This window comes from Elephas maximus, chromosome 25 (genome assembly GCF_024166365.1).
Source record: "Elephas maximus indicus isolate mEleMax1 chromosome 25, mEleMax1 primary haplotype, whole genome shotgun sequence".
Classification (NCBI taxonomy): domain Eukaryota; kingdom Metazoa; phylum Chordata; class Mammalia; order Proboscidea; family Elephantidae; genus Elephas; species Elephas maximus.
Window position 1 is genome coordinate 56666786 of NC_064843.1, and position 13751 is coordinate 56680536.

Consider the following 13751-nt stretch of genomic DNA (forward strand, 5'->3'; position numbering starts at 1 on the left):
AATGAGCCAGTTATGCCTGGCTTCAGCAGACATTTTTTAAATGTCACTGGATACTTCGGGGCTGTAAATGAACCGAGTGGCAAGTTCTCCTCCACCACCTTGATTCCATTAACTCTTGCCCACAGTAACATTTTTCATCTGCACCTTCAAATGCCGTGATAATGTAGTCAATTTATGCTTTATTAACCCAATTAAAATTTTAAAAAGTTCTGTAAAATTAGAACAATTCAAAAGAAAATATGAGACTATAGCTGCCAGACTTGGGTTACCAAAAAAGTCCATTTGTTCTAAATGCTAAAAGGAAACATACTGTTCTTATCACTAGAGAATACTCTTTAAATCCTAAGTATTGCACCAGTTTAGGCCTAAAACATCAGTAGACATGCTAGGTAGAATTGTGGATTTCTAAAGACTCTGTATGTTGACCAGGAAATGCTCCTATATAAAACTTTCAAGACAACTTGATAAAATACTAGGATTTAAGAAGATTATCCCTAGATCAGATTAAATCCACCTATATTCACTACCTGTATTCCCACTAATGTGGGAGAACAAGAACCTTGTCTTTTTAAATTTGGTCTTCCCAGTGCCCAGCACAGGGCAGACACTCAAACAAAAAATGAAGCTCCCTTGCAAATTAAGTGAGCAATTTAAATGCCTTGAATCATGAACTGCATTTGAAAACAGGAGAAGCGTTTAATACATCTCTTTAGGGGCTTATCTAATTTACCTTACATGTGGGGCATTTAGAATATCATTTCTTTTTTCTCTTCCTCTTGTCCTAAAAGATTTACTATGGCCTAAGAAATCTACCCTTAGATAGTCTAAGAAATCTACCCTTAGATAGTCAAAGAGGGCTACAGATAAGAAACAAATCACAGAAACTCATTCTGATGTGAAAAATATTCCCATGTTTTTAATCACCTTCTTTTTGATCAGAGACTTACCTCCAACTCCACTGATCATGGGGAGAGAGGGTCAAGGGGTTCTGGAGGGTGACAATGACTTTATTAAAGAAAATGTGTACTAGGTATTTACACTGGAAAAGTCAATTAAAAATGCCCACTCCAAGTTAAAAGCTCTAATAAAGTTCTGGCTTACAACAACAACTGTTAAAACCAGTGGCAGCATTCTTACCCTCACTCATCTAGATATTGAAATCCTATATCCAGGATTTCACTGAAATCCTAATGAAAAATAAATACCAATTAACAAACACCTTGGAATTTAGAAATACTGGCCAATAATGGGCCAGAGCCTGGGAGGGATTTCTATCAACAAAACCAGAGACAGGTTTCTAAGGCAAAGCTACAAGGTCAGACAGAAAGACGTCTATCCATGCGCCTCCATATCCCCATTGCCAATTCTTCACAGGAAGGACTTCCTTTCTGAGGTAACCTAGACTGTTTCATAACCCAACACAATCACCCTCATTGATAATGCTCTTTCTACACCAATTCCATAATTCCTCACTCATACCCATCAAAAGGACCAGGGTGGAAAGAACAGGCCATTGTGCACCATGTCTTAGAACGTGATGGAGGTTAATAAGAAGGGGCAGAAGGAGAACTACCCATACAGTGCCCTATAAAGAGAATGGTTTCTCATGCTGCTTTTATGCCAAGATAAAAATAAAGATATTTCAATTCATTAAGAATAAATCTTCCTTTAAATAGTCCCATAAAATACGATGGCAATAGGTCATATCTTTTCTGAATGGCAAGCAGAGCTAGACAAATGATTCAAAGATATCAAAAATTTGGCAAAGGACAGTACATTTAGACCAGCCCTTCAGCTGGAGATTTTGCAAAAAAATTCAACAGCAAGGAAGTATTAAGAGCTGTCACATGAATGTTCATTGCAGCAATGTTCACAATACCAAAAAGATGGAAACAACCTAGGTGCCCCCCAACGAATGAATGGATAAACAAATTATGGTATAGTGACACAATGGAATACTACACAATGATAAAAAACAACGATGGATCCTTGAAACATCTCATAACATGGATGAACCTGGAAGGTATTATCCTGAGTGAAATACTTGCAAAAGGGCATGTATTGTATGAGACCACTATTACAAGAAGTCAAGAAAAGGTCTGAACACAGAAGGCATTCTTTGATGGTTACAAGGATGGGAAGGAAGAGAGAGTGGTATTCACTAACTAGATAACCCAAAACCCAATATAGTAGACAAGAACTATCTCAGGTGAAGGGAAGAATACCACACAATACAGGGAACGTCAGCACAACTAGACTACACCAAAAGCTGTTTCCTGAATACAACACCAAACACTTCAAGGGACAGGGGTCAGGGGACCATGGTTTCAGGGGACATCTAGGTCAATTGGTTTCACAAAGTTTATTAAGAAAATGTTCTGCATCCCACTTTGGTGAGTGGCATCTGGGGTCTTAAAAGCTAGCAAGCTGGCCATCTAAGATGCATCAATTGGTCTCAACCCACCTGGACCAAAGGAGAATGAAGAACACCAAAGACACAAGGAAAATATGAGCCCAAAAGACAGAAAGGGCCACATATACCAGAGACTCCATAAACCTAAGACCTGAAGAGCTAGATGGTGCCCAGCTACCACCTATGACTGCCCTGGCAGGGAACACAACAGAGAGTCCATGATGGAACAGGAGAAAAATGGGGTGCAGAGCTCAAATTCTAGTAAAAAAGGCCAGACTTAATGGTCTGTCTGAGACTGGAGGGACCCCAGAAGACATGGTCCCCAGACTCTCTGTTAGCCCCAAACTAAAACCATTCCCAAAGCCAACTCTTCAGAGAAAGATTAGACTGGACTATAAAACAAAAAATGATACTGTGAAGTAGCTATATGAGACTAAATGGGCTGTTCCTGTCAGGAGGTGAGATGAGAAGGCAAAAAGGGACAGGAGCTGGTTGAATGGATACAGGAAATACAGGGTGGAAAGGAGGAGTGTGCTGTCACATATGGAGAGCAACTAGGGTCACATGACAATGTGTGTATAAATGTTTGTATGAGAAACTAACTTGAACTGTAAACTTTCATTTAAAGCATAATAAAAAATTAATTCATTAATTAAAAAAGAAAATACAGTCTTGGTGACCAAGGGACATTCCCTTAGCCCTAGACAGATGATTTCACATCAAAGCATAAGCAAACAGCAAATAGTAACAAGCACAAGTAACCGCAAACATAAGCAACAACAACAACAAATAATATCAACAAACATCAACAACAACACATTAAGAAACAACCACAAGCAAACAGTTTCATCAAAAAGCAACAGTACTCCATGAAAGCCAACAAGAGAGACTCTCCTAGCAAAAAGATTTTACAAAACAAAATAAGGGGAACAGTGTATTCAAGATACTGGAAGGAAAGCATTTTTGCTCTATTTTGTTTACTATAACAGAAGCTGATCCAAGCAAACATGACCTCAAGAAAACATAACTAAAGGTAGAGCCAGATGAAACAGCTGCCATGAGTGCAAACTCGGAGTTAAACTCTGTATTAGAAAAGGTAAGAACAAAACTCATACTCCAAACAGCCAAATGAGTAAGGCAGAGAACAAGCATGAGCTGTGCTCTAGAACGCAAGTGCAAAGAATTGAGATGAAAACAACACAGGAAAAGATGGCAGATACAGAGAAAGGAAAAATGGAGAATCTAAATTAAAGGTAGTGGCTGCTCCAGAGGAAAAGAATAAATGACAAAATGGCTACAATCAAAGACTCAATGGAAACAAGCTGAAAAGAGTCACATCTAACAGGGAAGAAGACACTCAGAGCAAGAAGGCAAAAGAATCCTGCTGAAAATTTTAAATCTAAAAAATAATTTAAAAATCCTGTAAGTATCAAAACAAAGGAAAAAACATTAGGATGATATAAAACTTTCTCTTGCCAATATTAAACTCCAGAACATAAGGGGGCGATGTTCACGAAGTTTTGAAGGGAAAAGAGCAAAAAATTCTCCACCCCCACGGTTTTTTATTTGCAAGGATAGCAAAGCACCAAAGGAAGGTCTACAAACTCGCTCTAAAAAAATTACTCTCGCTGCTAAGTAAGGGGTGATCTAAGCAAAGAACTTAGGAATGGAGATGAGGACAGGGGGATGCAAAATGAGTGATAGTAAGCATTGAAAACAAAGATTATTCTTGATAATTGTTGGAAATAAGGTTATAAAATCAAATGCAAATGTCAAAATGGATAGGTAGATTAAATAAAATTATTAATAATAAAATATAAAACCCCTCATATGACGTCAACAGCAGTAAAACGGATGGTCGATGGGTGAGTTAATCACTAGGAAAAAGCTGCTCAACGAGAACTGGATTGACCCGATATAATTTGGTTCAACAAACATTCACTTACTGAGTATTTTTTATACACAAGGCTCTGTGGGGCAGGAAGGTGAACCAGAAACACAGTTCTTAATGAAAAGAAGACACAAAACAACAATAACTAGCAAGACTGAACACCAGAAATACTAGAAGAAGTTTGAAGAATTAAGGAAAAAAAAAAAAAAAAGAGAAGAGAAAGATAATTTCTCTCTTTCAGAATTAGGAAAAGCTTCAAATCTTGAAACTTTTTTGAAGCAAGTTTTCCAAGTTGACATACCATGGTCAGGCTTGGCCATGGTGCAGGAAGGGCAAATATATATTTTTTAAAAATTGTAAAGGTGATCCAGCCTATTTCAGTATTAATTGATGGTAAGGCTTACATATGTTTGAGTTTTAACCTCTTCCTATTTTACAAATGTTTGCTAATTTAGATCACAGAGGAAATAAATACGAAGTAAGAGGAAACACAAATACCTGTACACGCACCTCAGCATTGGTGTTTATACAACTTGAGACTGGACTCACCACAACAGAAATGAACTTTACAGAGAAATCCCAACTCTACCGTTAAACATTTGCACAGAAAGCCCATGAGGTGCCTTCTAGATTGAAGTGTGAAAACAGCAGGTTACTGGCTTAGGGGTGGCAGAGCTCTATCTGCTGGAGAAGCTTTCCCCACAAGAGGCAGACAAAGGAGGAATGGGGAGCCAGAGAAGACCTGAGAACTCTGTGTGTGACCGCATTTACACACACACACACACACACACACTCACCTGCTCAACAGGCTTGCCCCTCTGCTCACACTGCCCACATTACGTGTACTTTTTTTTTAATTGTGGTAGATACACATGTAACATGTACTTATGTAAAAATAACATGTATTTCTATTATTGCTCCTGTTTGAATGCATTATAATTACATGCTTATAAGTCTGCCTCAAAAGGGACTGCATCTTATTCAGGTTTGTAACCTGTCTTAGCTTGCTAGTGCTACTGTAACAGAAATACCAGGAGTGGGTGGATGCAGAGAACAGAAATTTCTTTTCTCACAGCTCAGGTCACTAAAGGTCTGAATTCAGTCTGTGGCTCTAGGAGAAGGTCCTTTCTTGTCTATTTCAGCTTCTAGGAGCCGGCGCGCCTTAAAGTTCCTAGGCTCCACAGTCTTTATACAGCAGCTGTCTCCCACCATCACCCCTCGTGCTGCTCCCTTGTCTCTGCACCTAATCTGCTTTTTATAAATCCCCAAACTGGTTAGGTGTAAGACACACAGTAATACAGCCTCACTATAACAAAGAAAACCCTGTTTCCAAATGGGATTACATCCACAGCTGTAGATGTTAGGATTCCAACACGTATTTTGGGGGGACACAATTCAATCGGTCACATAACCCTCCCAGCTTATACTGCCTGGCATATGGTATATGCTCAATAGGTGATGCCAGGCTGAACTGAGCTTTAAGCGAGAAGGGACATAGGCACTTAGAAACAAACATATTCATACCTTAGACCCATACTTTGATTGACAGGAGTTCAATAAGAGACTTGAATGTGTCACTCTTTAAAGAGAGATAAATACTAAAAGACAAGAAGCTGGACTATATGAAGAAGAACGGGGCATCAGGATTGGAGGAAGACTCATTGACAACCTGCGTTATGCAGATGACACAACCTTCCTTGCTGAAAGTGAAGAGGACCTGAAGCACTTACTAATGAAGATCAAAGACCACAGCCTTCAGTATAGATTGCACCTCAACATAAAGAAAACAAAAATCCTCACAACTGGACAATAAGCAACATCATGAGAAATGGAGAAAAGACTGAAGTTGTCAAGGGTTTCATTTTACTTGGATCCACATTCAAGACCCATGGAAGCAGCAGTCAAGATATCAAAAGACACATTGCATTGGGCAAATCTGCTGCAAAGGACCTCTCTAAAGTGTTGAAAAGCAAAGATGTCACCTTGAAGACTAAGGTGCATCTGACCCAGCCATGGTATTTTCAATTGTTTATCATATGTGTGTGAAAGCTGGACAATGAATAAGGCCAAACAAGAATGGATGCCTTTGAATTGTGGTGTTGGCGAAGAATATTGAATATACCCTGGACGGCCAAAAGAAGGAACAAGTGCTCCCTTCAGCAGCACATACACTAAAATTGGAATGATACAGAAAAGATTAGTGTGGCCCCTGCGCTAGAATGACACGCAAATTCGTGAAGCGTTCCATATTTTTTTTATAAGAATTCAAGAAATAGTTTAAACAGAGAAGAAAATGCTCTTTGTTATGAGACGGGGGAGGGAGGGAAGGAGTGGGGTTTTCACTAATTAGACGGTAGAAAGGAACTAGTTTAGGTGAAGGGGAAGATGACACACAATACAGGAGAGGTCAAGACAACTGGACTAAACCAAAAGCAAAAGAAGTTCCCTGAATAAACCAAAAGCTTCGAAGACCAGCGTAGCAGGGTCAGGGTTTTGGGGACGTGGTTTCAGGGGACATCTAGGTCAATTGGCATAATAAAATCTATTAAGAAAACATTCAGCATTCCACTTTGGAGAGCGGCATCTGGGGTCTTAAACGCTAGTAAGTGGCCATCTAAGATGCATCAATTGGTCTCAACCTACTTGGAGCAAAGGAAAATGAAGAACAGCAAAGACACAAGGTAATTATGAGTCCAAGAGACAGAAAGCACCACATAAATCAGAGATTACATCAGCCTGAGACCAGAAGAACTAGATGGTGCCTAGTTACAACCAATGACTGCCCTGACAGGGAACACAATGGAGAACCCTTTAGGGAATAGGAGAGCACTGGGATGTAGACCTCAAATTCTCATAAAAAGCCTGGACTTAATGGTCTGATGGAGACTAGAAGGACCCCAGAGGTCATGGTCTCCACACCTTCTGTTAGCCCAAGACAGGAAACATTCCTAAAGCCAACTCTTCAGACAGGGATTGGACTGGACTATAAGATAGAAAATGATACTGGTAAGGAATGAGCTTCTTGGATCAAGTAGACTTATGAGACTATGTGGGCAGCTCCGATCTGGAGGGGAGATGAGAAGGCAGAGGGGTACAGAAGCTGGCTGAATGGACAGGGAAATAACGAGGTGAAGAGAAGGAGTGTGCTGTCTCATTAGGGGGAGAGCAACCAGGGGTATATAGCAAGGTGTATATAAATTTTTGTATGAGAGACTGACTTGATTTGTAAACTTTCACTTAAAGCACAATAAAAGTCAAAAAGAAAAAAAAAGAACAAATTTGTCTTGGAAAAAGTACAACCAGAATGCTCCTTAGAAGCCAGGATGGTGTGACTACATCTTACGTACCTTGGACATGTTGTTAGCAGGGATCAGTCCTGGAGAAGGACATCATGCTTGGTAAAGTAGAGGGTCAGTGGAAAAGAGGAAGACCCTCAGCGAGATGGACTGACACAGTGGCTGCAACAATGGGCTCAAGCAGAACGGCGACTGTGAGCATGGATCGGGACTGGGCAGTGTTTTGTTCTGTGGTACGTAGGGTCGCTAGGAGTCAGAATCGACTCGACGGCACCTGACAACAACAACAACGAATACTAAAATGATGTGAGCAGGTTTATCTTATGGTTTTTCACCACAGAGCACCACAGTTTAAGTAACTAAGTAATATGAGAGCGTGAGTAGAATGCGAGCAGCACAGATGACGGACGGTGTAATCTACCATTCCTGTGCGTTCCCAGACAGGTTTGGGTGAGTAAAAAATCTCTACAGCAATATTTCTTCCAAATGACAGAGAAAATACACTTGTCAGCATATATTCTGCAAGTTGCCTTGCAAGCTCACATATAAAGAATGTCTGAAAAATACAAATGAGAAAGACTGAAATAGAGCAAGTCATTAGCATCGCATGTGGCTAATGTCTTCAGGGAAAACAGTTTCTATAATTGTAACTTCCTCATTTAGCCTTCTGAAGGGAGACATTTATAGCAGCAAGTGTAGGATGCTGCTTGACCTGTGAGACATAAAAACACGCTTCACAGAATAATGACAGACCAGAAAAAAAATGGAGTTTCTCTAGCCACTCTGAAAGTTTATGAATCATACACAACTGTACTTCTCTTAGTTTTAATTTTTCACTGATGGTGATTTTAAGTAATTTGAAGACATTTTCCTTTGGATGACTATGCATTAAACTGAAATGATCACTACTATTCCCTACCCCCTCCCCTCCAAATCATTTCCCGGAATATTTCAGTCAGGTTCATTTAAATTCCTATCACATAGGCTTGGCAAACAAAAGTCATTACAGGAAGTAGTTATTAAATATACTTTGTGTTCGTATTCACGCTATCCAGTTCTGCTGACAATTACATATCCCATGCACAGAATACATTCTCACAGATATCTGCAGGAAGGGTTCAGGAACCAAATTATTTTATTCACATCTTAAAAATGTTTACTTATTTTAAAAGGGATACATGGGATGTGTCCAGGTTCTGGCAGCAATGGCATCCAAGTGTAGGGGCTGCTTATACTTCAATCTTCCCACTCTCCTAAAAACCAGGAAAAGCAACTAGAAGAATGAATGAAATTCCTTATGATGTATATATTTCAGAAAAAAAAAAATAGGAAGCATAAAAGATTCACACCCCTCAAATAATATGAGTATGAGAGAATATACCTGCTTCTGCAGAATGGATGGCACAGAAGCCACAACTAGATGCGGCCGGGGAGAATGGGGGACACAGGGAGTGAGAGGTGCCATGAGAAGCAGAACCCAGAAAACACTTGCAAATATTCACCCCCAGAAGGAGAGGGGCTGCCCTCAGTGGGAACTGCTGCAGGCGGGTCGGGGAGTGAACAGGATAGAGCACGAAGCATCTGGGAAGGCAGAGAGAAAAGGCATGGAAAGAATCAAAGAGCAAAAAAGTCAGTGCCATGTAGTAAAGAAACTGCCCATTCCAGTAGCAACAGAAAATGACATCTTTCGCTGAGAATCCAGGAAGATAGCCCTAAGTCTCCCACCCTCATAGGATCTTCCTGCTAGTGGATAATTCAGGAAAACGCGAATAATTCGAATATGAACAATAAAGCAAGTAAAATTACGTATCCACTCTAAGAAAAAGAATAATTATAATGACTTCTCAGCAGAAGAAAATTCATCAGAAAAATATAGCTGCAGAGCAAAAAAGTTGCTATAAAACATTCTAAGAATTCAAATATATGATTAGGCAACAGAGTGATGGGAGAAGAACATGCACAGGTCTCAGAAGGTAGAGGAAAAAAAATCAGAACTGAAGACTAACGTACCAAGAGCACATAGAAAAACTGAGACCGTGGAAAGCACAGTAAGCAAAACAATGGGACAGACCAAACATCTGACATCTAATGCAAGCCAGCTTCCCTCAGATAAAGTAGCAGTCTAAAGCAGGAGTCAGCAAACTACAGCCACTGGCCAAATCCAGCCACGTCTACTTGTTTATAGGGTATCTGTAGCTCCATTTGTGCTGTAAGAGAGTGCTGAGTAGTTGTAACACAGACCATATGGCTCACAAAACTGAAAATACTTAGGTGAAAATACTTGCTCTCTGGCCTTTTCCATAAAAAGTTTACCGATCCCTGCTCTAACTGATTAATTGGAAGGTACAACATTTGCTTGGAAACACTGAGACGTGCACTAAGAAAACCAGTAGACTTTAAAGATAAAGAATCCTTTGGCAAGCCAGGCAAAAAGACCAAATCACTTATAAAGAAAACAAAATCAGATTGGCACCACACTTGTAACACCAACATTCAGTGCCAGAAACTAATGGAGCAATGCCTAGAAAGAAAAAAAGTGTGAACCAAGTATGCAGGCTTTCAGAAAATACTCTTCCTGAGAAATCTACCAGGGACAAACTTCACCTAACCAAGCTTCTCATTGGAGAAACTTCAGCGAGAAGGATTGACAGAGACCACTCCAAAAAAAAAAAAAATATATATATATATATGGTGAAAATACACACAGACCATACACCCATTCAACAATTTCTACATGTACATTTCAGTGACATTTATTACATTCTTCATGTCTGTGTCTCTATTCTTGCTCTCTATTCACAGTTTCACCACCTTTGACTCAGACTGACTACTCCCGAAATTCAGCTATGCTTTCGAGTTACAACTCAATACACTTAACTGAAAGGCTAAGACTATAACAAAGGTGGAGCTAAAGACGGCTATACAGCACATAAATGACTGACAAAGCGGCAATGGCAAATTCAGGACTCCGTCACAGGCAATAGCCCAGGCTGATCAATCTTATTTAAGGATACAAAGTTACACACTAAGAAAACTAACACAACTGACTAAAAGTGGACATAGAAGAGAGGGGAAACTGAAAGGAGAAATTACAAGTTAATTTCTCATTGTCAGGAGTCTTTTGTGACTTTATTACCATAAAAGTAACTAAAAAAAAACCAAACCAGTTGCCATGGAATTGATTCCAACTTATGGCAACCCCGTGTATTTCAGTGTAGACACACGCCCCATAGGGTTTTCAATGACTGATTTTTCGGAAGTAGATTGCCAGGCCTTTCTTACAAGCTGCCTCTGGGTGGACTTGAACCTCCAACCTTTAAGTTGGCAGCTGAGTACATTAACCATCTGCCCTGCCCAGGGACTCCAAAACAAAAACACAAACCTCCCTAAATACAAGTACAAAATACATATCACTAAGCAAACAGAATACATAGGGAAAAGATCCGTTAAAAACGCAAACACACATGTATGTATAAATAATAGGTTAGTTAATATGACGTAATTAAACCAACCATATTAGTCATATCAATAAATACAAAGGGGCTTAATTCAATGATTTTCAGATTCATTAACAAAACAGGACCCGCTAAAAAAAACGTGCTAGGTACAAGCGATACACCTAACGCAAAGTAAATCCAGAAGTCCAAGTTTAAGTTAGGAGCAATGGTATCCAAGGCAAACTCAAACCAAAAGAGCGTAGGGATCACAATCTTGATTTTAAATAATGTAGATTCAATAATGCAAACATTGTGACATAGGTGTGTGCAAAAGCAACGTGGGGGCAGCATCTGACCGCCTCTAACTTCACCAGGGGGAAGGAGAATCAAGATCAATAGCCCAAGGCTGATTCCTATGAGGCGGAGGTCAGACACACTTCTCTCCACCATCTTTACCAATTCTGACACCAATCACCTCTCCCACAGCACTCTCCACTTCTCTGCTGGGTTCGATAACTCACTGCAAGGGCCACACAGAACTCACAGACAATACTCTTGATTACAGGGTTTATATGGGAAGTTACAAGTTATAATTCAGGTTCAGGAACATTCGGGATACACTTATTCCATCAGGACAGCCTCTTCCCAGCCCTGCTGCAGGCACACCTTTCTCTGGCCCCTCAGCCTCTGCCCTGCTCAGAGGCAAGTGTTACAAAGCTCTCTTAGGTCTGCTGGTAAGTGCCCCGAGGCACCCCACTCTGCCAGTCAAGCCTCAGCCCAAAGGCATTCAGGTTTCTCGTTCCGTGAGTTGGGAAGCCCACCGCACCATCTCCTGCCATTCTCCCCTGCCAGTCTCATGGCTCTGCTGCCTCTGCTGCGGCAGATTCTCTGCTGCTGCTTCTCGCTGTGTTGCCATCTTCAATGTCACAGCTGTCTCTGGGTCCAGCAGAGGGATTCCAGGTGCAAAGGACACGCTCTGCTCGCTCCTAGCTCTTCTCTGGTGGTGGTGAGGTCAACCCCCTGAGCTGGAATTGGATCCCCTTCAAGCCCAGCAGGAAGGCAAACCCAGCCAATCCCCTTTGTGGGCCACAACCACCTTATTTTGCACAGTCCCACCCAATCACTTGGATGGGAGTTACAAGACCACCGTGGCAAGAAAGGCCACACAAAAGCCATCCACCTCACTGCAGTGTGTGATATATAGACAAACAAAAGAAAAACCTGAAAGTTTAGAAATATACCTAAATACACCTGTGAATTTAATAGACAACAAGCCAAAAAAGCCCAAACCAAACCCACTGCCGTGAAGTCGATTCCGACTTATAGCGACCTTATAGGACAAGGTAGAACTGCCCAACAGAGTTTCCAAGGAGTGCCTGGCAGATTCGAACTGCCAACCTCTTGGTTAGCAGCCATATAACTTAATAACTAGGCCACCAGGGTTTCTAAACAACACAGCATGTTAAATCGGTAAGTGAAGATCAATCTGTAAATATGTGTGGTATGACAAGTAAGACAGCCATGTAGGCTGCACACTTTGGATACTTTACACAGGATAAACTCCAAGCAGATCAAAGATTTAAATGTAAAATATAAAATGAAGCAAGTGCTATAAAAAATCAAAGTACACTCTTTTACAGTCTTGAAGTGGAGAAGGCCTTTCTTACTATGATTCAAAATCCTGAAACTTACCGGAATGAGGTTCTTGCCTCTCACAGGTCAAGAATGAGCAGGTAAGGCACATAGTTTTCCATACAAGCAAAGCCTTATTGAAGAGGCCTGCAAGCCGAGAGGAGGAGGGCCTAGAGCAACGCTTACCCTCATCTCACAGAACAAAAAATAGGCCGGAGTTTTTAAAAGTTCTTGGGTGGGAAAAGATTCATGTTTATTCATAGACACAGGCGGGGATGTGTTAACTAACGTGCGCACGCAGCAGCTTTCCAAGATGGCTCCTGTCCTGGAGGCCTCTGGGAGTTGTGGCAGGACTTATAATGTGATGTCACGCCTGCGCAGTCTCCCGCTCTCCGGGTTCGATTCCCCGGCTGGGGCTGTAGCCCCTCACTGCCCCTGGTGGAAGGTCACACAGTGGTCACAGGTGGGTGTTCTGCGCATGTCCCTGGGCCTGGTTTTCTCCAGCTGTTTCTGAAAGGCAACTTTAAAGAAGTTTGTGGGCTATTTTTAGACACCCTGCCCCATTATTCTGGGGAACCGCTTTGTTTCTGTGCCCTGGCCCATTTCTTGTTACTTTGTTTGCAGATTTGGGGGCCCCTCTGCTCTCTGTCTTACTAAGTCTCTAAATTCCACATTCAACTCCCTATTACCTCGCTTATAGTATAGTCTATTTCTCTTTTACTTGTTTCTCCTCTAACCACACCAGTCTCTTCGCTATTTCCCAGACAGGCACCCTCTAATCTCAGGGCCTTTGCTCCCTATCTTAAAGCCATAAAAGAAAAGATTAATAAATTTCACTATAAAAACTACTATGTGGCTATACACACACACATTCGCAGACACACATACGCACAGCCCATGGACAAAATTAAAACACAAATAAAAAATTAGGAAAAAATATTTGCAACTTATACTATAGATGGAGAACTAATACATGGTGAAGAACTCCTAGAAATTCAAGAAAGGAGATGTCCACAAAGCCAATAGGAACTGGGAAAATTATTTGAACAGAGAGTTCACAGAAATGGAAATACAACTGGTCC

At 40.8% G+C, this 13751-nt stretch overlaps 1 protein-coding gene and 1 non-coding gene across 3 annotated transcripts in view; one reads left to right on the forward strand and one right to left on the reverse strand.

The window, feature by feature from the left end:
- KIF16B (kinesin family member 16B) overlaps positions 1 to 13751 on the reverse strand; it is a 397632-nt gene that overhangs the window by 261241 nt on the left and 122640 nt on the right. The gene's annotated exons all lie outside the window — the stretch shown is intronic.
- Positions 6452 to 6558, forward strand: LOC126067855 (U6 spliceosomal RNA). Its single transcript, XR_007515470.1, has one exon. It is a non-coding gene; the product is annotated as a U6 spliceosomal RNA (small nuclear RNA).